We start from the raw sequence: 23,062 nt of genomic DNA, 5'->3' as shown, positions 1-23,062 counted from the left end.
ATTTCAGTTTAGGAATATGGACATCATCTCGTACCTGAGGTGGTGGTGCAGGCCTACCATTACGAATATATACCTGAGGTCGACCTGCTGGTGGTGGTGCTGGTGGTTGCACGTAGTTCTGATTTTGAGCAACCTCATCCTCGTAATCTCCCACATAATCATCCTCCTCCGCATCAGCAGCAGGAGCCACAGAAGTATCAACAGCAACTCCAACAGTTTGGCCAAACGCAAGAGGAACACGGCTCGCTCGGCTGAGGTCTATTTCGCGACGTGGAGGTAGTCGTTGTTGTTGTTGTTGGAGAGGTGCGTTAGGTGCAGCGGGTGGTGGTGGTGGAAGACGCGCGAGCAATTCATTAAACTTGTTATCGAGCTTTGTTTCGAACGTCTTCTCCATGCCATCTATCTTCTCCATGGCCTCTTCAAATCTGTTTAGCACGTCTTGCACCTGTCCACTCATCATTTGCTGAAATTTATCATGCAAATCCTTATTCGTCATGTTCTCCCAGTCAGTCTCGTCGGCTTGTGATCCTGGGATGGTTAGCAGCAATAGAAACACACAAGAATATGATCCTACAGACTACTAACAAGAGGTGGTGGTGGGTGTCACAAATCCGTCAAGCAAATCTCAAATTCTTACCAGTTCTTACCCAGCAGCAGGGGTGATCGGCAACCGTTGTAGTCAAAAACTCTCAAAGCTTGGATAGAGCGATTACCAGGGAGAGTCAAACGCACGACGTAGATGTACATGGAGCTGGGAAGGCTTATAATATGGTAGCAAAAAGGGTCAGAAATAATCAATTCAGAGATGCAAAGTTGAATAAACGCTCAACGACGATACTGTGCTGGTCCTAGGCTAGACTGTGCTAGAGACGCGAGCCTAGAACACCAACAAAATCACGGCGCGGCACGTAAACAAGGGAAAAGCACACTCTGGAATTTTTTTTCGCTCTTTTTTTTGCGCTCTTTTTTTGCGCTGCTTTTTTTTTTGCGAAAAATCACTATAATGGTGAGTGTCTCAAAACTCTTCCTAGCTCAAACTGACAGGATGGGCACGAAATTTTTTTGACCAATTTTTTTTTTCGACTGCCCGGACCCAAAAACTGGAAACAGGTCAAAAAAAACTTCCTATAATGGCACCTGTCTCAAAACACTCAGAAACACCTAAAAATAGGATAGCCAGAATTTTTTTCGAAAAATGCGTTTTCGAAAAATTTTGGGCCTAAACGGAGCGTGGTTTCCGGACTCTTTTTTTTTCTGAAACCTACTCCGGCAAGGAAACACGAATCGGAATCGAGATGGATCTTGAAAACAAACCTAATATGACAAGAACTCGGATTGGTGGTGGATATATGGTGGTAGATGGCAGCGGTGGTGGTATATGACAGCTGTGGTGGTATATGGATACGGATTCGAAGCGGTGGCGGATAAGCGGTGGTGGTAGATGGCAGGGGTGATGATGATGGTGCGGCGGCGGCGTGACAACTTATGACCAGAACTCGAAACTCTAAAAGACTAGACTCTAAGACCAGCAACTAGACACGATGATGCAACAGCAAATTCAACAAAGCAAAACCCTAAAAAGATTATGCAAAGGCTCAGATTGGTTCGGATATGATGAACTAACCCAAATTTTTTTTGTGGTGTTTTCGTGCACTATAGGTATGAAGAACAGACTCGATCTAAACTACAAAAAACTGTAAAATCTCACCGAGCAACCTGGAAATCTGATACCACTTGATCGAGGCAAAGGTGTCCCATCTTTTGATGAGATGATGGATATCGCTTTGGTGGCAGTCGACTTCGACGATCCGACTACGAACGTGCGAGGACGTCGCGCCTTAGCAATCGCTAAACCAACTCCGAGAGGTTATTGACCACGCCGGAGCATGATCAACCTGACCACGAGGGTCTGTTTCCTGCGAGCAAACGAAGAACAAGCAAGAAACTGATATTGCAATCTGGATATTGCGAATATAAGATGAAAGCTTTATTGATCAAGGTGGGGTTCTGTGACGCCTTTGTCTGGTCGTTGAACACAAACGAAGTACGCGAAATTGCAGCTATGGCGAACTTTTAATCTAAACAAAACCCAAAGTCTAAACGATGCCCTAAGGGCTGTATATATGGAGGAAGAGGGGGGGGGGGATTTCGTGGCCCTTGGTGGAGGGGTCCGAAATCAACCCTATCTCTTGTTTCCCCACACATATGGACTCTAAAAATAGCCTATACTTATGTATTTCGAAATTACATGGGCCTGGCCCAATAATAAGGTGACGCATCACCTAAAATAGCCTCGGGACGAAATTTATGAAGTGGCATCTTGTATATTTCGTCCAAGGCTTCATGCACCCATTATGGTGGCTTCAAAGTCCTGAAATCATCACTTGTAACTCCGTTCTTGTTCCCCTTGCGCATGCCATCATCTCCATGCTTGTTCTTGCTCCAATGTTCATCCTTCTCCAAGCTAGGCCCTTCATTTGTAAGCAAAACAAATGTATCCAATTTAGGCAGCATCATATTCTCATGAACATTAGAATCATTACCAAGAAACGAAAATACCTGGTAATTTAGTTGGCGTGCACGAGCTCTAGTAATTGGTCCAGTATGTATAGCAGCAGGGGCTGTGGGTGTAACAATTGTATTGATGTCCTCATCATGCTGGAGCTGGTTGCACTGGAGCTGAAGGGGCTGTAGCTGGTGCAGATGATGTTGCTCTAGTGTCTGTCACAGGCAGTGCAACTGACCTCTGGGCTCTGGGCACTCTGGCAAACACATTTGTTGTAGTCTTGCCCTGCCTCTCCTGCATATCATCCTGCAAACTGCTCTACCACTGACTAAATCTCAGTTACTTTGACATCAAGGTCATGGAATTCGAGTTCCATGATTCTTTCCAGGCTCTCCTGATTCTGAGTGAGGGTGGCCAGTCCTTTCTCAATCCTCAGTGTTGATGCTATTAGGTAACCAAGCTGCTCCTTCTTGTTCTTCAAGAAATATTTAGATGCCTCCTCTTCTGTTGGCATGTTGGCAGCCTTCTCCTTCTTTGCCTTCTCCTTCTTCTCTTGAGATTGAACTGATGATGGGTCATTCTCATTCATGACAACCTCATTGTCCTCAAAGTCTGGATAAAGTGGAAAATGTTCCTTATCCAATTGATATTTCCCTTTGCCCATCTTTGAGTTTATCAACTCTTGAATCTGAGGGGCATATCCACAGCTCCTCTTCTGATCTGCTCTGGCTGTCACTCTGGTCTGACATGCTGCAAACACTGACTGCTGACCCTGTGAAGAGTTGTAGATGAGATAGAATAGATGAGCATCACAAAATGCAGAGATTTTTGCAAAAGAATGATTTAAAAATTCAGTTTTAGTTTTCCACAGAAAGCATTTCGGATCAATCGATTTTCAAACTCGGTGATACCGAAGCAGTTTTGGAACCTAAACTGATGAACTCGGTTGGACCGAGTCACAGTTCGGTGGAACCGAGACTGCTAGGGTTTCACAAAGTTCTAAACTCGGTCGCACCGATTAGCAATTCTCGGTCAGACCGAGAGTTACTTGTGCAATGGCATAAGCCAAATCGGTGGGACCGAGTTTTTCAACTCGGTGGGTCCGAGATGGTTTCGACGGAAACCTAACCCTAAAATTTTGAATCTCATCTAATCTACGGACTATATTGAGTGGATAGGATTGTTTCAATCGTGGCAAGAATCTATAAGAACACAATGTGCTAGGAATCAGACGAGGATAGCACAATGATCGAGTCCATACCCTAGCTCGGCAATGAACTCGCTACAGCGGCAACGGCGGGGGCGAAATCCGTTGACGGCGGCGGAGACCAGCTACTGGAGGTGGCTGGCGACGAGGAGACGATTCGGAGACCTTCGATGGCAGAGCGAGTTATTACGCGGGCGAAGGGGTTCGGAGAAATTTCCAAAAAAATTCCCGTGACTATATATAGTCCGACCCTGTCGGTGTGACCGAGTGGAACAACTCGGTGGCACCGAGATGCATAACTATGTACAATTACAACAAATCGGTGTGACTGAAAAGTTCAAATTGGTTGCACCGAGATTGAAAACTTAGATCAACTTAATGATCTCGGTAGGACCGAAATGGAGGAATCGGTCAGACCGAGAGTCACAAAGAGGTTCTGGAAGTTTAAGTCCATGACGAATCGGGGACTCCGAGTGCTCCTCACACAGAGTGGTTCGAATCTGACTTGATCAAATTTTGTGATGTAGCATGAATAAAGTTTGAGATGAGAAAAGCATGGATAGCTAGAGAAAGTTCTCAGGCATTCTTGTCCATCCACTTGGCAAAAAGAAAAGAAGCCAAACAATCAAAACAACAAGTGGATGTCCTTGAATGAGTAAAATATGCACCAACATGCTCACACAATAAGATGACAAATGAAATATGTGGCAAAGCATGTACAACCAATACTAGCATCTATCAAACAACTGGCATTGACTAGGTCATCTATATATGAGTATATTGACTTAGGAGTCAAATGAGAACATTTGATCATAGGTCATACTCATCGTTTAAGCTCAAGTGGGGTTACCACTTTTACATAATGCGTTGATGTGTTCACACCATTAGAGTTGCTTTGACTCAATTCTTAGAGTTAAGCTCCCCCTAGATGTGAGATCCCCCCTTAGAGGGATGAACTAACCTTGGGTTTGGTCGATGATGACTTCATGTAGGTGTTGAAGATGTGGATGCTCAATGTTGATGTAGATCATTTGGAGCAATCCTTTGGAGTGAGTTGCACTTTCAACTTACCTACATGGGTTAGTCCCACAAGGAACAAAAAAGAATATCCATAGACATAGAGTGATGCACACACAAGATGATGTCCATGAAATCATTAGGTTACCTTGTCCCTTGCCTTACCAACATGAGGGTTTGTGACTCCTTGAACTAGTGCAAGATGTGGAACTTGATTGCACTTGTTCTTGCCATAATGATATGAGTGAAGAATGTTGGTGGAGTCACCCTCAAGAACACTCTAGTTCTTCTTCTTAGGGATCCACATCATCTTGATGGGAATCCTTGGAGTTGTAGTTGTACTTGATGAAGTAGAACTTGACGTAGTCTTGGGGACCCACTTAAACGAGGCTTTAGGTGCTTCTTCAAATGCATCAATCTCTTCTTGAAGCTTATCCTTGCCTTTGTTCTTGTGGTCTTGTGGTGGAAGATCATCTTGTGCTTGTGTTCCCTTGAAGGAAGTAGGATCATACTTCTCTTGTTGAGGAACAAACTTCGTCTTGGGGTATTGATCTTCTTCCCACTCAACTCCATTGGCATTGAACTTTCGTTCAAAACCAACACCTTGATTCTTCCGGTGCCTTCCTTGCTTGCGTACAATTTCCTCGAATTGCTTACTCCCGGCAAGGCTCATGTAAACACCTTTCTCTATAATTCCCTTCAATAAGCTATTTTCTTGCTCAAGTGTAACTTGGCTAAGAGAATCATTAGTGGAATCAAGAGAACTACTAGAAGCAACAATATTGGATTTGACATTATTATTGTTACTACTAGAGGAAGTATCTTTCTTGTACTTGTTACTAGACTTGACTTGAGGCATGTAAGTAGATAAGAGTAAGCGCTTGGCATTGTAAGAAGAACTTTTCTTGCGGAGATCATCATTGATTGCTTTTAAGAACTCATGATCTTGCTCAAGATTGAGGTTTTCAAATCGTAACTTCTCATGAGCCCTTAAAAGTTCTCGATGATCTTCGAAGATAGTTTCATGAGCCAACTTAAGAGTGTTTAGTTCTTTAGTTAGAAGCTCAGTCTTCTCCTTATCATTGTCATTCGTTTTATCTTGATTAGCATGATTAATTGACGTTTCATCATAGTATTCATCACTAGAGTTGTCAACAAGTAAATCATCATCCACAAGCAAGTCATCTTCATCACTATTGAAATCAACATACTCAGGATGTGTTACCTTTGGACCTTTGTCCATGAAGCATCTTCCAATTCCTTCATTTGGTGAATCAAATATGTCATAGGAGTTGGTTGACACAAGTGCTAGACCGGCAACACCTTCATATTGAGTATATTCGGAGTCGGAGTGATAGCTTCTCTCGGAGTGATTGTCGGAGTCGGAGCCGGATACCCATTCACCAACATGAGCTTGATGTCTTTGTTTTGTGTAGCTCCTTGATGACTTGTCCTTCCTTTCCGAATCCTTGCTTCTCCGTGAGGGTCTTCGTTCATAACGATCATCTCTACTCCTCCTCTCTCTTGGCGGTGATTCTTCTCTTTTGCTTCTTCTTCTTGGAGAATCTTCTCTTCTTTTGTAGGGTGTCATACACTCATTGGAATAGTGTCCGGGTATCCCACATTTGTAGCAATTGCGCTCTCGACTAGAAGATCTTTTGTCATTGTAAGACCTTGACTTGGAGCTTCTTTCTTTGCTTCTACTCTTGTAGAATTTGTTGAAGTTCTTCACCATTAAGCTCAATTCTTCATTGAAGGTTTGTTTCTCACTTGGTGATGTGGGGGCTTCACTTGAGGCTTTGTAAGCACCACTTGACTTGTTGTGAAGTTCTTCCTTATCCTTGAGTGACATCTCATGAGCAACAATTCTTCCAATGAGTTCCGTTGGCTTGAGATCTTTGTAGTTTGGCATCATTTGAATCAATGTGCACACGGTATCATACTTTCCATCCAATGCTCTTAGGATTTTCTTGATGATGAATTTGTCGGTCATCTCTTCACTACCTAAGCCGGCAATCTCATTTGTGATAAGAGCAAGCCTAGAGTACATTTCAGCGACACCTTCACCATCCTTCATTTTGAACTTGTCAAGCTGACTTTGGAGCAAATCAAACTTGGATTCCTTGATGGATCCGGTACCTTCATGCATATCAATCAAGGTATCCCAAATTTCCTTTGCATTCTCAAGACGGCTGATATTGTTGAATTCTTCAGGGCACAATCCGTTGAAGATGATATCACAAGCTTGAGCGTTGTATTGCAGCATCTTCAATTCTTCCGCATTAGCTTCACGGTTTGGTTCTCTCCCATCAAAGAATTCACCTTGCAAGCCAATACAAATAATTTCCCAAACGGCTAGGTTATGTCCAAGAATATGCATTTTCATCTTATGCTTCCAACTAGCAAAATTAGTACCATCAAAGTAAGGACCTCTACGGTGATAATTTCGCTCGCTAGACGCCATACTCTCCTAGGTTGTGAAACCAAGGCTATGACCACCAAAAGCTATGGAAATCAAAGAAAATGGAGACCAAAGCTCTGATACCACTTGTAGGACCTTGAAGTATGTCTATATGGGGGGTGATTAGACTACTTGCCGAATTAAAAACTTAACCTTTTCCCAATTTTAGAGTTTGGCAAATTTTAGCTACTTTAGGACAAGTCAAGCAATCATCACACAATTCAAGCAAGCATGCAAAGAGTATATAGGCAGCAGAAATTAAAGCATGCAACTTGCAAGAAACTAAAGGGACGGGTTTGGAGGATTCAAACGCAATTGGAGACACGGATGTTTTTGGTGTGGTTCCCATAGGTGGTGCTATCGTACATCCACGTTGATGGAGACTTTAACCCATGAAGGGTAACGGTTGCGCGAGTCCACGGAGGGCTCCACCCATGAAGGGTCCACGAAGAAGCAACCTTGTCTATCCCACCATGGCCATCGCCCTCGAAGGACTTGCCTCAATAGCGGTAGATCTTCACGAAGTAGGCAATCTCCTTGCCCTTACAAACTCCTTGGTTCAACTCCACAATCTTGTCGGAGGCTCCCAAGTGACACCTAGCCAATCTAGGAGACACCACTCTCCAAGATGTAACAAATGGTGCATTGATGATGAACTCCTTGCTCTTGTGCTTCAAATGATAGCCTCCGCAACACTCAACTCTCTCTCATAGGTTTTGGATCTGGTGGAAAGAAGATTTGAGTGGAAAGCAAGTTGGGGAAGGCTAGAGATCAAGATTCATATGGTAGGAATGGAATATCTTGGCCTCAACACATGAGTAGGTGGTTCTCTCTCAGAAATGGTAAGTTGGAACTGTAGGTTCGTTCTGATGGATCTCTCCACGAAAGAAGAGGAGGTGGAGGGGTATATATAGCCTCCACACAAAATCTAACCGTTACACACAATTTACCAAACTCCGTGGGACCGATTCAACAGACTCGGTCGGACCGATTTAGTAAACCTAGTGACCGTTAGGATTTTCGGTGGGACTGACATGCAACTCGGTGAGGCCGATTCGGTTAGGGTTAGGGCATAACGTAATCTCGGTAAGACCGATTACACAATCTCGGTGAGACCGATTTTGGTAATAAGCTTTCCAGAGAGTTGGTCAGGTAAACTTGGTGGGACCAATTTGCTCTTTTCGGTGAGACTGAAATGTTACAAAAGGGAAACAGAGAGTTTACATTGCAATCTCGGTGGGACCGATCGCTCACTTCGGTTAGACCGAAACGTTACGAAGGGAAACAAAGAGATTACAATCCCATCTCGGTGAGACCGAGATCCCTATCGGTAAGACCGATTTGCTTAGGGTTTGTGGCAGTGGCTATGACTTTTGGAATCGGTGGCGCCGGATAGGAAGAATCAGTGTGACCGATTTTGGCTTTAGGTTTAGGTCATTTGTGGATGTGGGAAAGTAGCTGAGGGTTTTGGAGCATATCACTAAGAACATGAAGCAAGAGGCTCATTAAGCAACACCTCATCCCTCCTTGATAGTATTGGCTTTTCCTATAGACTCAATGTGATCTTGGATCACTAAAATATAAAATGAAGAGTCTTGAGCATTTGAGCTTGAGCCAATCCTTTGTCCTTAGTATTTTGAGGGATCCACTTTCATCATCCATGCCATGCCATTCATTGAGCTTTCCTAAAATAATAGTCTTGGAATAGCATAAGCTCAATGAGCTATATGTTGTTATGAATTACCAAAACCACCTAGGGATAGTTGCACTTTCAACGGCGCCAATGGTGGTGAAGGAATTTGTGAGGCAGCGCATTGCTCCCCTCCAGCGCCATGCTCACCCAATGTGGGACTTCACATGCGCCGGGGATCCGAAGAGGCTGCAGAAGCCGTCGCTTGCTACTGATACCTTGAGCGTGGTGCTCAAGCTCCTGACTGCCGAGTCTGAGCCTACCGACCTTCCTGGGGGTGGCTGCCTTCTCTATCTGTGCTTAAACAAGGAGGCCTTCGCGGGGTAGATGCCTCTATTCGATGAGTGGGGTTGCTTCCTGAGGGCACCGAGGGGCCCCGCAAAAATCCCATCTTCGTAGCTCCTCTCCTGATCGATCCTGCCGCATGCGCCCCGAGTGTGGAGGCAGGGGGCGCGCGCCTCCATCAGCTGTCGAGAGCTCCTCCAGAGGCCTGGCCCCACCAAGGGCTCAGGAGTCTGGGGCTTCTGGGGCCCAGGAAGGAGCCGCCGCAAAACCGGAGCCACCCCAAGCTTCGGAGGCAGGGGCTTCTGACGCACGAGATGGTGGCTCCAGAATGGTTGATGATGACGAGGAGCCCACCAACAGCCCCGAAGTCGCGAGCTAGAAGGTATCGCCAGGTGCCCCTAGCCTTGAGACCCCCGCTTCAGGGACCAAGACAAACGCTCTCCCTCCTGAGGATCGCCCGTCGGGGTCTGGTCGACGCCGCCTGTGCCTTGAGTCGCTCCTGAAGAGGAAGAGGTCCCCGTGTCGTGACGACAGCACCCACCGGCCGCTAAAGCCAAGGAGATACGTGGCCGTCGATGAGTAAGTACCTTTGCTCTTGACTCCCTAGCGCGCCATGTTTTCTCATGGCTGGGGTTTTGCAGGGTCTCCATGAAGGCGAAACCTTGGGAGGCAGGCACCTCCAAGGACTCCAGCTTCGCGCGTGCGCACAGCCCCGGGGCCCCGAGCCTGCGCAAGGCATGGGACCACTCCATCCAACATGACGCCTTGAGGGCGCCCCGGAGCCGGGCCCCAAGTTCTCTCCCCCCGCGACTCTGCCCGCGAGGCGAGGGGTGCACCGGTGATCCTTCCTCTTGTCACTACCAGCTGGGGGGTACCCTCCGGGCAGCCTTCGTCTTCAAGCTATGGGGCAGCGACTGGCAGAGCACCCCGTGCCTCCCAGGCGACTTCCGGAGCCGGCAAAGATCTTGGCGATGAGCTTTTTTGTGAAGCGATGCGTGTGATGGACCATCTCGGCGGGGAGCTTCCCAACATCGACACCAGGCTTGAGGCAGAGGACCACCGCTTGGAGGATGAGTGGCAGGGGCTGAAGGTGGCCATCATCCTTGGGAAGCTTCAGCGTGACGAAGCTAAAGCGCGCGCGGCGGCCTCGCTCGCGGTTTCTCGTGAAGCTTGCTCCCGTGCTATGGACAAGGCCGAGGAAGCCAACCGCCGTCGCGAGGTGGCTCAGGAGCGGGAGCGAGATCTTCTGTCTTCAAATGCGGCCCTGCTGCGCGAAGTTGAGGAGCGTCGTGCCCTGCTGGCCTCCTCACCAGGTGAGGTGGCCCTTGCCGAGACGAAGCTCCAAAGGCGTCATGAGGACTTGACGCTGGAGGCCGTGGAACATAGCTTGGCACTGGAGAGGTTGGAGGTGAGGGAGCGTCAGGCCGCCGTGGTTGAGGATGTTGTCGCCGCCCAAGAAGCTCAGGTCCAGGTGGAGGTGGAGAAGCGGTTGGCGAAGGCACGAGCTGAGCTGGATGGAAGGAATCACCTGGACTTGGAGCTGATTAAGGCTGAGCTTGAGGGTCGGACCTCCGTCCTGAAGACCGAGGTGCAGGCTATGGAGCAGTGTGAGAGCGCTTCCCGGGAGGCCCTGGCTTCCTCCGACCCTGCCCTAGGTGATGCCCGTGCCGAGATATCCTCTCTTCAGAAGCAAGCTAAAGACACCGCCTCCCTCTTGGAGAAGGCTTCAAGTGAAAAGTGTCGCCGCCTAACACTGGAGAGCGAGCACGGCTCCATGCTCCAAGGTCTGCGCATCAGGGCCAATAACGCCTTGGGTGCCATTTGCGATGAGAGCCCTCCTCACCCGCACAAGAATGACTACACCAGCCATCTCCGCTTCTTTACTGACATCGTGACCCACCTGGAAGATCAGGCCGCATAAGCTCGCTAGCTTGTTGAGGAGAGGAGTCGGGGTCTCCTTGGGCGCGCGCTCTCACGCATCTTCAGCAACCTCCTAAACCTTGACTCTCACTTCGATTTTGGCACCATGCTAGCCCCCGTGCCTGCGGCCACTCAAGACAAGCTTGCCAAGTGGGTGGATGGTCATGTGGATGCTCTGGTGAAGGAGCTGACTCCTGAGGACGGCACGATCGTGCTTGCGGCCAAAGGAGCTAGCGCTGGTGGTGATGACGAGGAGGGCGGCAGCTTCAGCACAAGCAGCGAGGTTGGGAGCGACGAAGAAGGCATGTCCAGCTAGGCCCGTGTTTCTTTTGCTTTAACCTGTTATAATGACAACTAAAACATGTTTTTGTGAGAGCATTTTGGGAAGGGGGTGCCCCTTATGATGCGCGAGATCGCTAAATGCTTTTGAAGTGACATCCGGAGCGGGGCCCCGCAGGGCTGTGGGTCGCTGACCAAGGTAGTTGTTTATGACTTATCTGGGGTTTCGACGGTCTTGCGCGGGGCCTGGCGTTGCAGCCGGACCCCTTCTCCTGAGGCAAGCCTGCTGCGGGCTCGCGAGGCCCTGTGCCTCCCGAGGGGCTGGCTGGCCTGCCGTGGAGTGCCTCGTGAGGAACCAATTGCTAGATTGTGACGAGGTGGGCGCGCGGGGCGGCCGCACCTTTGAGCCCCCGAGGGGAGCGATTGGTACCAGCACGTACACCGTACCCAGCCACCGCTCGCGAGGCTCATGAGGGCAGGGTAGCGGTCACGAGTTTCCAAAGAGAACGCAAGAGCTAAAAGCAAGAAAGCATACGAAACGAGAAAACTCCCCCCATTTTTATAAACGCACGAAAGACAAACTGCTGTGAAAAGTCGGCAAGCAAATACAAAAAGGAGGCAAAAAGCAGACGGACGCGTCCGGCGCCTAGCTAGTCTTCAGTCTTCAGTCTTTGGTCTTTTCACAAGCGCGGAGCTAAGTGCTTCCACTGGTTGGGCATAGTCATTGGGGACAGTGTCGACGGCCAGCGCAGAGCATGGTGCTTCCACTATGACGTGGGTGGGAGCCCCCGTGAGGCCCCAGGGCGGCACTCAGGAGACTCTGGGGCGTGTACAGGTCCACTCATTATTACGTGAGAGTGTCACGAGTGGAGACCTTCACAGGCCGGGGCCTTGCTTCATGTCGCCCGACGAGGACCCCGCCATGCACCACCCCTGACCACCGTTGGGGAGACCAGAAACTAGGATAAGACCAAGGGGCCAAGGCGACGCTGGCGGCGTCCTCGGCGACCGTAGGCACCCCACCGAGGAGAAGGGCTCGCCGGCGCCTTCCCCGGTAGGGAACCTACCTCCAAGCAGGATCCTGCTCCGCGTAGCGCGAGGAAGGACCCGCCGCTGGGCTTCCCCCGTGTTGCTCCCAACGTCCTTCACGCTCCCGAGGGGGATCCGCCGTCCTGAGAGCCCTGGTGGTCGCCGCGTCTTGGTTCACCTGTGATCCATGGTCAGTGTAAGCGTGCCCCTGCATTGTTAACTATACCCAGAGGTTGCCGTTGTTGGGGATGTCGGCAGGGCTTGGTTGTGGTTCGAAGGAGAGCTCAGCCTTGTGTATGTCCAGCGCCCATCCTGACGTGGGGGATTGGCTGGGGCCCTCTCCCAGCGCGTGCCTTGGATCCATCGCGACGGGGATGTAGGTTTCCGGGATGTTCGTGCCAGAGGCGTCGCCTAGTCGCCTAACGCTCCCGCCTTCTTCTGCCATCCTCTGGTCCTGCTGGCCAGGGTCCGGTACTCCAGCGCAGCCCCTGGTAGTGTTGCCTGAAGCAGCCCCGTGCCGAGGGGGCATCTTCGGGACGGCGCGGGTTGCTCCACGAGGCTGGTCGGCGTTGAGAGGCTCTTCGTGGCCCCTGGGAGAGGGCGCGCGGTTGTGTCAGGGATGAGCGCGCGCCCCCACCACCGCCTGCGACGTGGGGAGGGTGCAGAACAATGCTGCCCCCTGCATGCCGCATCCAGCAGCTCGGCAACCCTTTCCAGCTAGGCGTCGCGACCGCTCTCAAGCAGCCTACACCGCAGGAGCTCTCGGGCCACGATGACCACTGCCCGCATGTTTGCTTGGTCCCTACACAAGTGTGGTGTGGTTGCCGCATCGTAGTTCGGAGACCGTGCGGCGCTAGTGGAGAAGGCTGCGCCGCGCGCCCCCCGCGGCAGTTCGTCCCTGGCGGAACACAAGCCGCGAGCAGGGCGGAGTGAAGGTCTTCTTCGACGGTGGGTGCTGCCGATGAGGTCTGGACGACCCAGTGCTCGACATGGGCTCCCGGGGTGTCGGCCATGGCATCGGTGGAGAGGTGGAGGATTGATCGACGGAAGAGAAGATCCGACGCACCCCTACCTGGCGCGCCAAATGTCAGATTTCGGGATCCGGCAACCCTTGAGAGGTTCGAACTTTGGGGTGCGTGCGGAGATCTCAACCTGCCCAGCCTACCTACTCGCGATCCTCCCTAGCCTAGCGTGTCGAGCTCAAAGAGACACAAAGACACAGAGATTTATACTGGTTCGGGCCACCGTTGTGGTGTAATACCCTAATCCAGTGTGGTGTGGTGGATTGCCTTGAGGGGCTATGGATGAACTAGTACAAGGATGAACAAGCCTCAGGACATGAGGTATTCTTGGGCTGGTGTGGTGCTCTACTTGTTCTGGTTTCGGTCCTCCTCTATGGTGGTGGCTAAGTCCTATATATAGTGGCCTTGGTCCTCTTCCCAAATATGAGCGGGAAGGGATTCCACAACGGCGGGATTTGAAAGGGGACAAGTAGTACATCTATCCTGACAAAAGTGGTCTTCGCCTGCGAAAAGCCTTTGGTCATAACGCTGCGGTGGGCTTGGTGATGACCTCCGTCCCGCCATCCTGGCGGTCTTAGTCTTGTTGCACCAGAATGGAAACCTTTGGCTGATTCCTCTGGACTCCGCGCCTGTGGCTTGCCTCCCTTGCAAGAAAAAGGAAACCTATGCTCTGCACCCGCCCGACGCCTGCCTGGCCTTGGTCGTCATGGCTCACGTCAGCTGAGCCTCATGAGGTAGCTGCATAGAACTCTTTGCCCCTCAGGAGCCCTCCTGAGTAGGCCACTTCCTTCGGGGGTCTTGGCATCATCTGCCTCACGAGGCTTGGCCCCTCGCGAGGGTCTTGTGGTGTTGGTGTTGAAGCTGGGCCGTACTAGGCCGTCGTTGAGGCCACTTGGCGGGCCGCGGGCAGGAAGGACTAGATACCCCCGAATCTAGGACGCCGACAGTAGTCGCGCCGTCGTAGCGTGGCGGCAGCTCTGGCCTGAACTTTGGAGCCCACCGCGCCTGTCGCAAGGCGGGGGAGAAAGCCTGGAGGCCCGTGACACCACCGAACGTGCCTGGTGAACTAGCGGAGGGTGCAGCGCCCGCCATGGAGACCGAGCGGCGAGGGTGAAGCGCGGTTGATGAACAGGCAGACCTTCAACACACCCACTACCTGGCATGCCAAATATCAGATTTCGGGCTCCGGAGACCCAAGAAAGGTTTGAACTCAGGGGCGTGTGCGAAGAACCCAGCCTCTCAAGCCGATTGACTCGCTGCTCTCACGACCTAACTCGATGAATGGGAAGGAAATGGACACGACAGTTTACCAAGGTTTGGGCCACCTTGTGGTGTAAAACCCTACTGCTGCTTTGTGGTGGACTAGCCTCGCGGGGGGTGACGATGAACTAGTACAAGGGGGAGAACAACCTCATGAGGCTTGTTCTTGCGATGAGCTCTAGGGATTCGGTCTCCGGGGGTCCGATCCCTTCTATGGTGGTGGCTAGGCTATATTTATAGTGGCCTCGGTCCTCTTCCCTGAAAACTTAGGCGTGAAGGGATCCCACAATGGCCAATTTTGAAAGAGGACAAGTAGTACATCCGGTCCTAATGAAAGGTGGTCTTCGCGTGCAAAGCTTTTGATCGTGACATCATGGTGGGCTCGAGGATGACATCCATCCTGTCGTTCTGGCGGTCCTGGTCTTGTTGCACGCAAATGGCAACCTTTGGCTGATGCCTTGGGACTCCACACCTACGCTTGCCTCCTTAGCACAAAAGAGGAAACCTGCCGCTCTGCACCCGCTAGTGCGCATCTGGCCTTGGTCATCATGGCTGGCGTCACTTCAGCCTCATGAGGTGAGTGCTTGCATAGAAATCTCCGCTCCTCAGGAGGCCACTTGGGGAGGCCGCTCCTTCGGGAGGTCTTGATGTCGTCCGCCTCGCGAGGCTTGGGCCCTCGTTAGGGTCTTATCGTGTCGTTGCAGAAGATGGGCCGTACCAGGCCATCAATGGAGCCACACCATGGGCAACAGGCAGGCAAGTCTGGGTACCCCAGTTCCCAGAACACCGACAAGGTGGCTTCCTAACATATACTTCCTCATGAATCTCATCATTAAGGAAAGCACATTTCACATCCATTTGATAAATCAGGATATCATTGTAGTTTGCATAAGCGATAAGAATACGAATTACCTCAAGGTGAGCAAGAGGAGCATATCTTTCACCGAAATCAATACCTTCTACCTGCGTATACCCTGAGCGACAAGACTTGCTTTGCTTCTCACAACAATGCCATTTTCATCTTGCTTATTCCGGAATATCCATTTAGTGCTAATGATATTGTGCTTCTTAGGATTTGGTTTGTCAACCAATTCTCATACATCATTCAATTAGAATTGCACCAACTCTTCTTGCATGCCATTCATTTAATCAGGATCATTCATGGCGTCCTCATACTTGGTAGGTTCTGTCAATGATACAAACCACATTAGTTAGCTAAATGAGTGTGTGAACAAGTTGTGGGTCGATAACCTGGATTCTTGTGATCTTCGAGAATTAATGCCGGATCAACTTGATTAGCCACTCGTGGGTGAGGATTTTCAGCTTGATGATCATTTTCATTTTCCTCAGCATCAGCATCAGGATGAGCATACGGGTCGCCATTTTCATCGGGTTTGCCATTCTAATTGGCATATACATTCTGCTTGCCATTTGTCTTCGGAGTGGCATTTTCTTTGGACATGGCTTGGCATGTTCTGCTTCGAGTCATCGTGGCATCATCATCGGAAGATTCAGGTGCAATACCTTCAACTAGCCTAACGCTCCCAATGGCCATTTGCCGAATATCATCCGATATCGGCAGTTCATCTATCACATTAGGCAGGTGCTCCTTTTGGGAGCTGTTAGATTCATCAAACCGCACATTTACCGTTTGCATAACTTTCCCATGGTGAGAGTTATAGACACGATAAGTATGCGAGTTCGAGCCATAACCAAGAAGAAAGCCTTCATGTGCCTTAGGAGCAAACTTGGAATTATGATTCATGTCACGAATGTAGCAAGGCGCACCAAAACACATAAATAAGAAACATTTGGTTTCTTGCTAGTGATGAGCTCATATGAAGTTTTCTTGAGGAACTTGTCAAGATAAACATGATTCACAACATGACAAGCAGTGTTAATAGCATCATCCCAAAAGCGAATAGGAGTTTTATACTCACTGAGCATTGTTCTCACCATTTCGATGAGAGTTCTATTCTTTCGCTCAACAACTCCATTCTGTTGCAGAGTGTATGCGGCAGGGAACTCATGAGTTATACCATTCTCGTCGAGAAAATCTTGGATATGTGTATTTTTGAACTCGGTACCATTGTCGCTTCTGATATGCTTAATTCGCACATCGGCCTTCTTGGCGAATCTTTGAAGATGTCTTGGGTGCAGGTTTTCTCTTTGAGAAAGAATACCCAAGTGTAACAAGAGAAATCATCAACACTAACCAGACCATAATGACTGCCTCCGAAACTTGCATAGTTTTGAGGTCCGAATAAATCCATATGAAGAATTTCCAGAGGTCTTGTTGTGCTCATAATAGTTTTTGACGAATGATGCTTCTTGGTGAATTTACCAGCCTCACATGCAGCACAGAGACGATTCTTGTCGAGTTTTACATCAGGAATGCCATGAAGATGATTTTTCTTCGTGAGAGTCTGCAAATATCTCATACCTGCATGACCAAGTCTTTGGTGCCACAGCAATCCTTCAGATGCATTTGCAAGCAAACAAGTTTGGACTGGGGGACCCTTAGAGAAATTCACAATATATAAATCACCTTTTCTATTTCCCTCAAAAATGAAGGAATTGTCAGAGGCCATAAAGACAATGCATTTGGATATAGAGAATAGAACTAGCATGCCTAGATCACAAAGCTTTCCAAATAACATGAGATTGAATCCAAGAGACTTAACAAGTAAAACATCATCAATGTTCTTGTATTTGGATATAGAAATTATACCTAATCTAGTTACTTTTCCTTTGTTGTTGTCGCCAAAAGTAATATACTTCAGAGAAGAAGCGGTTAAGTTGGGGTCGACAAACAACGACTTGTCTCCGGTCATATGACTAGTGCATCCACTATCCATTATCCATTCAGTACACCAGGAGACATGGTTCTACAGAGGAATTAGGCTTTCTTAACCACCCACATCTTTGCAGGTGGCTTGAAACAAAAGAGCGAGGAGGATATGATTTCTTTCGATAAACATAATTGTTATTCGAAGAAGTGTGAGCATAATCAAAAGAATAGGCATTGAAATTCTTTCCAGACGCATGAGTATAGTGGTTGAATAATCTATGCATGTACTCATTTTGTCGAACTTCTTTAAGGAAGAATGAGCATTTTCTGTCTGCATGGCTAGTAATATAGTAATAGGCAATGCCTCGATAGTTTTCCTGGGCACCTAGATAGCTTTCTTTGGGGGGGGGCATTCCTACTGTTTGGTCCAACATAGCGAGCAACAGCCTCACCACGTTGGTTTTTGAACAGCTTATAGTTATCCAGTGAATCATCATAAGAGTATTCAACAATAGGAGAGTCATATCCCAAAAGCAAAGGTGGATCGAGCATTTTTCTCTTGGCAGGCACCCACACAGTGCGAGGATATTGATCAGGTTCCCTGTAGGAGCCATTTTCATTCAGTTTCCTTTCAAAATCGATACCTTCTTTCCTAGGAATCTTGTGAAGATAGATTTCTTCAGAACATCACAAAGGATTTGATGCCCTTTGCAAGATTTGAACATTCCTGTCTGAATAAGATCCTTCAACCTAGCATTTTCATTAGACATAGAACCATTTTTCTCAGCAGAGGGGTTAGCATTCACAGAAGATTCAACATTTGATTCAACATTGTTGCATTCAAGGCATTTTAAGCAAGGTGGTACAAACACTTTAGGTTTCTTTTTGAGTTGTTGGGTGAGAAGAGAATTTTCTCTGATCAAGTCATCATGAGCCTCTCTCAGCGACTCAAGTTCTGTTTCCTTTTCAAGTAATTACAAGTCAATCTCTCATGGTCGCCTGGGAGAAAATACTGACAATTTGATAGTTCTTCCATTCGTGACAAGAGAGCGGAATGTTCTTCCATCAATGATTGATTTTTCTCCATCTCCTCAACCAACAACCCTTCAGATTCCTGAATGTTTTCTCAATTTTCTCAAGAGAGTTTTGTTGTATATTTGCAACTTTGATCAGTTTAGCATGGTCATCCTCATCCAAAGAATATTGATCACTGGAGTGAACCTTGTGGTATTTGGAGGATAGCTTCTCTTTTGAAGCTTTGGCCATAAAGCAGTAGGCAGGAGATTCATCATCGTTTGAATGATTCCAGAAGAAGTTTGTTGCATGGGAGGAGGCACATGCTATACCAGCCATGCCAGAGTTAGAATCCTCATGGGATTCATCAGCTTCTTTGATGTCAGGTGACTCTTCTTCATCGGAGTCCATCTCCTGGTTGTTGTACTCCTTGGCCTTGCGAGAGGTATTCTTGAGGTTGGAGGAGCACTTGGAAGGATTCCTTGAGGAATATCTTGACGAAGACTTGGAGGCGGAGTTGTCCTTCTTCTTGAAGAACTTCTTTGGTTTCTTCTCATCATTGGAGTTGTAGTTCTTGCTCTTGCCTTTGCCATGGTAGTTTCCTGAATCATATCTTCCACTGGCACAGATTTCAGCTTCCTAGAGATGACAGCTCGAAATGAAATTTTTGCACTTGAAGCAAGTGTAATCTCCAGTAGGTTTTGATGAAGATTTGGAATCGCCAGAGTTGTTGGATCCTTTCTTATGGAACTGGTTCTTCCTGTAAAGGTGCTAGAATCTTTTTGTGATTAATGTGAGATCTTTGTTGATCCTTTCTGCTCATCTAAATCTTCGTCGGCATTTCCTTCTGAGGAAGAATCAGCCACAACCTTGAGAGCATGACTTTTGCGGTGACTTAAGCCATAGAGATCTCTCTTTTCCTCTTCTTGTTCCTCGTGGGTGTTTAGCCTTTCCATGATATCAACAGAGTCGAGAACTTTGAAGTCCGCTCATTCCCTAATCATGAGAACTAGAGTATCGAATGAGTTGTCAAGAGATCATAGCAGTTTCTTCACAACTTCATGATCAGTGATGTCTTTGGTGCTGATACCTTGCAGTTTGTTTGCAATGTCACTTAGACAGTCAAAGGTTTACTAGCAGCTTTCATTTCCGATTCACTTTAACCGATTGAACTTTGCTCGAAGAGTATCAATGCAAGCTTCTTTCTAAGTTGAAACACCCTCATTTATCTTTTTGAGAACATCCCACAAATCATTAGCAGTTTCACACTAACAATAGCAAAGAAATTGAGCACGAGAGAGATGGCCAACAATATCATCCTTAGCTTGAGCGTCCATCTGAATGAGTTTCTTCTGGTGGTCAGTGGGGACTTGAGGCACTTCCACCATTTATCCATTCAGCACCATGTTCCACATATCATCATCAATAGGTCGGAGGAGGGTCTCCATCTTCTCCTTCTAGAAGGGATAGTCTGTCCCATCGAAGATGGGAATCTTGAGATGCGACTTCCAGCTCACTTAAGACATACTTAAACTCCAAGGTGGTTAGACCAAAATGAGTAGAGTAAAGGAGTACCTTGTTCTGATACCAATTGTAGGAACAAAGTATGTCTACCAGAGGGGGGTGAATGGGAGTTTCAAAATTTCTTTTGGAAATATCAAAACTCTTGGAACCCAGCAGCGAAGCGAATGTAAACAGAGTATAGCGAGCAAATACAAACTAATGAATGGAAACTAAATGCATTCATTGAGATAAATCACATGATAGATACATTTTGAATGTAAAGAGGAGAAGCAGAGGTAACCAGTGATGCTCGATGGCAACAAAAAAATTGGTAGACCAGTTCTTCCTTCTGCATAAGGACTAGGCCAGGTTAGAGGCGTTGTGACTTAACACGGAAGATAAACTCTCTTCGCCCTGTTCTCCTTGACAATTGGTTCATCAACCAATGTCGATCACTCGTGGTAGATACATGAGGTGATCTCCAAACCTTTACAGACTTCTTCTTCGAGAACCACAATTACTCTTGGTCTCTGAAGAAATTGACACCTAACTGTCTAGAGAGTTGGCAGCTCTCAAGAGTAATAGGCGGAGTGTACTAGACTTACATTCGAGTGATGCTGAACCACTATCTAATTTTTGGCTCTAAGGTTTTCTCTCGGTGGATTTTAAACTAAAATCACTCTGGACAGGGGGTTACTCAACAATCTTTCTCACAATCAAATGGAGCAGCCACCGGACAATGCCCACGCGTGGTGGCTATTTATAGCCGCAACCTTCCCTGGCGGGAAATTACCATTTTGTACACGTGGTCCAGCCAATGGCCAACCGACATGTTTACAATGATCGGATTTTAAGGGCAATGGTAAAATTACTTGCGGACCAAGTAATGTTGACTCCTGGATCTGAGACAAATCTCTCGTAGCGAAGAAGAACATAGTCTCTTGCTGGCAACTATTTGCTCGGAACACAAAGAGATCTCTCTCGCAACTTTCATAGGATTCGGGTTTAGCATAAGAGAATCAAAGTTCCGAACGCTACACTCCTCTTAATAGTACAATGGTCCTGTGACTCAATAAAGAGAAAAGGAACAATGAAATAAATACTACGTCTTCACTTCATCTTCAATATTCTCGATCGCAGTCACTTCCTTCGAACGAGCACCGAACCAATTGCTTCACGCCAGCAATTTTTGAGCCGTCACTCTTGTTATCATAATCTTCGGTGATAATCTTCGCTGTCACGCAGGGGATTATCTTCATCGTTTGGATCAAACTCCTCTTGATTCCAAGGACCTATTACTCTGTGTGCACTAGCAAACACATAAGTCCCATATTGTTTATGTCAACAAACTCCAAAACATAAGGAGGCAAATTATTGCAGCAATAGAAGAGAAAACGAGTGATGGATCTAATCTCGGAGGGGCTCCCGCCCCTCCACCGCCATGGAGGCCATGGACCAGAGAGAAAACGCTCCTCCCATCTAGGAGGGAGGTTAAGAAAGAAGAATGAGGGGACTCTCTCCCCCTCTCTCCTAGTGGCGTCGGAGTGCTGCGAGGGCAAGGATCGTGATGGCGGTCTACATCAACAACCTCGCTACCATCAACACCAACTTTCTCCCTCTCTATGCATCGGTGTAACACATCTTCTCTCTCTTGTAATCTCTACTTAAACCTTGTGCTCAACACTATATATTATTATCCAATGCTATGTGGCTATGCTATGATATTTGAGTAGATCCATTTTGTCCTATGGGTTGAGTGATGATCGTGATTGGTTTGAGTTGTATGTTTTATTTTGGTGTTGTCCTATGGTGCCCTCCGTGTTGTGCAAGCGTGAGGGATTCCTATTGTAGGGTGTTGCAATACGTTCATGATTTGCTTATGGTGGATGGCTAGAGTGAAAGAAGCTTACATCCGTAAGGGGGTTGTTGCATATGGGAGTAAAGTGGACTTGATACTTAATGATATGGTTGGGTTTTACCTTAATGGTATTTAGTAGTTGCGGATGCTTGCTAGGGTTCCAATCATAACTGCATATGATCCAAGTATAGAAAGTATGTTAGCTCATGCCTCTCCCTCATATAAAACTTCAATAATGATTACCAGTCTAGTTATCGATTGCCTAGGGACAAATAACTTTCTTGTGAGAAAAATCTCTAAACTAATTGTTTCTTTATCTAAACAGCCCCTAGCTTTTATTTACGTGTTCTTTGTTATCTTGCAAACCTACCACTTCACACCTACTAATTAGTTGCATACTTGTTCTAGGTAAAGCGAACGTTAAGTGCGCATAGAGTTGTACCGATGGTCGATAGAACTTGAAGGGAATAGAAATTCTACATTTAGCTCCTTGTTGGATTATACACTCTTAATTATAGAGAAAGGCTACAATTGATCATCTATACTTGTGGGTGATCAACTGTGTGCGCTCGTTATTACCATCGCACACGATTCTTTTAATTAGAATGTGTGCCCATCTAGCAAAGACGCCTTGATCTGGCTGACAGTTTTGGTTTGTTGTGGCTAATCGCCAAAAGTTCATCCGTGTGAAGTGTATGTCGTCTATTGCACACACCTTGATCTGCTGACCATTTCTGTTATTTTCACTCATAACAAACAGTTCATCTGAGTGAATTATATGTCATCTATCGCACACACGTTGATCTGGCCAACCATTTCTACTATGTTGCTAATCAAAAACAGTTCATCTGATTGAACTGTATGTTTTCTATCACACACACCTTCATATGGATGACCGTTTTTGTTTTGTGGCTCATTGCAAACAGTTCAGATGGATCAATTGTATGCCACATATCGCACACACCACTCCAATCTAAATCATGCCTGATGTCACCACCATCGTAAACAGTTTGTATCATTTCTGATTGTTTTCTTACAACATCGTTTGCGATTAATGCATCGCACATAGTTTCGTCAAAGAGCCACCTTTTTAGGGTTTCCTTAATCCATGCCCTTCATCTTCCAGGAGACCAGTCTCCTCGAAGGGACAGCGGCTATGAAGCCGCGCACGACGCCTCCGAGGTAACTAGAAATCACTGCTTTATACTCCGAAGCCTTTT

Source organism: Triticum aestivum, chromosome 6B (genome assembly GCF_018294505.1).
Source record: "Triticum aestivum cultivar Chinese Spring chromosome 6B, IWGSC CS RefSeq v2.1, whole genome shotgun sequence".
NCBI classification, from domain to species: Eukaryota; Viridiplantae; Streptophyta; class Magnoliopsida; order Poales; family Poaceae; genus Triticum; species Triticum aestivum.
Note: the sequence above shows the minus strand (reverse complement) of the source record.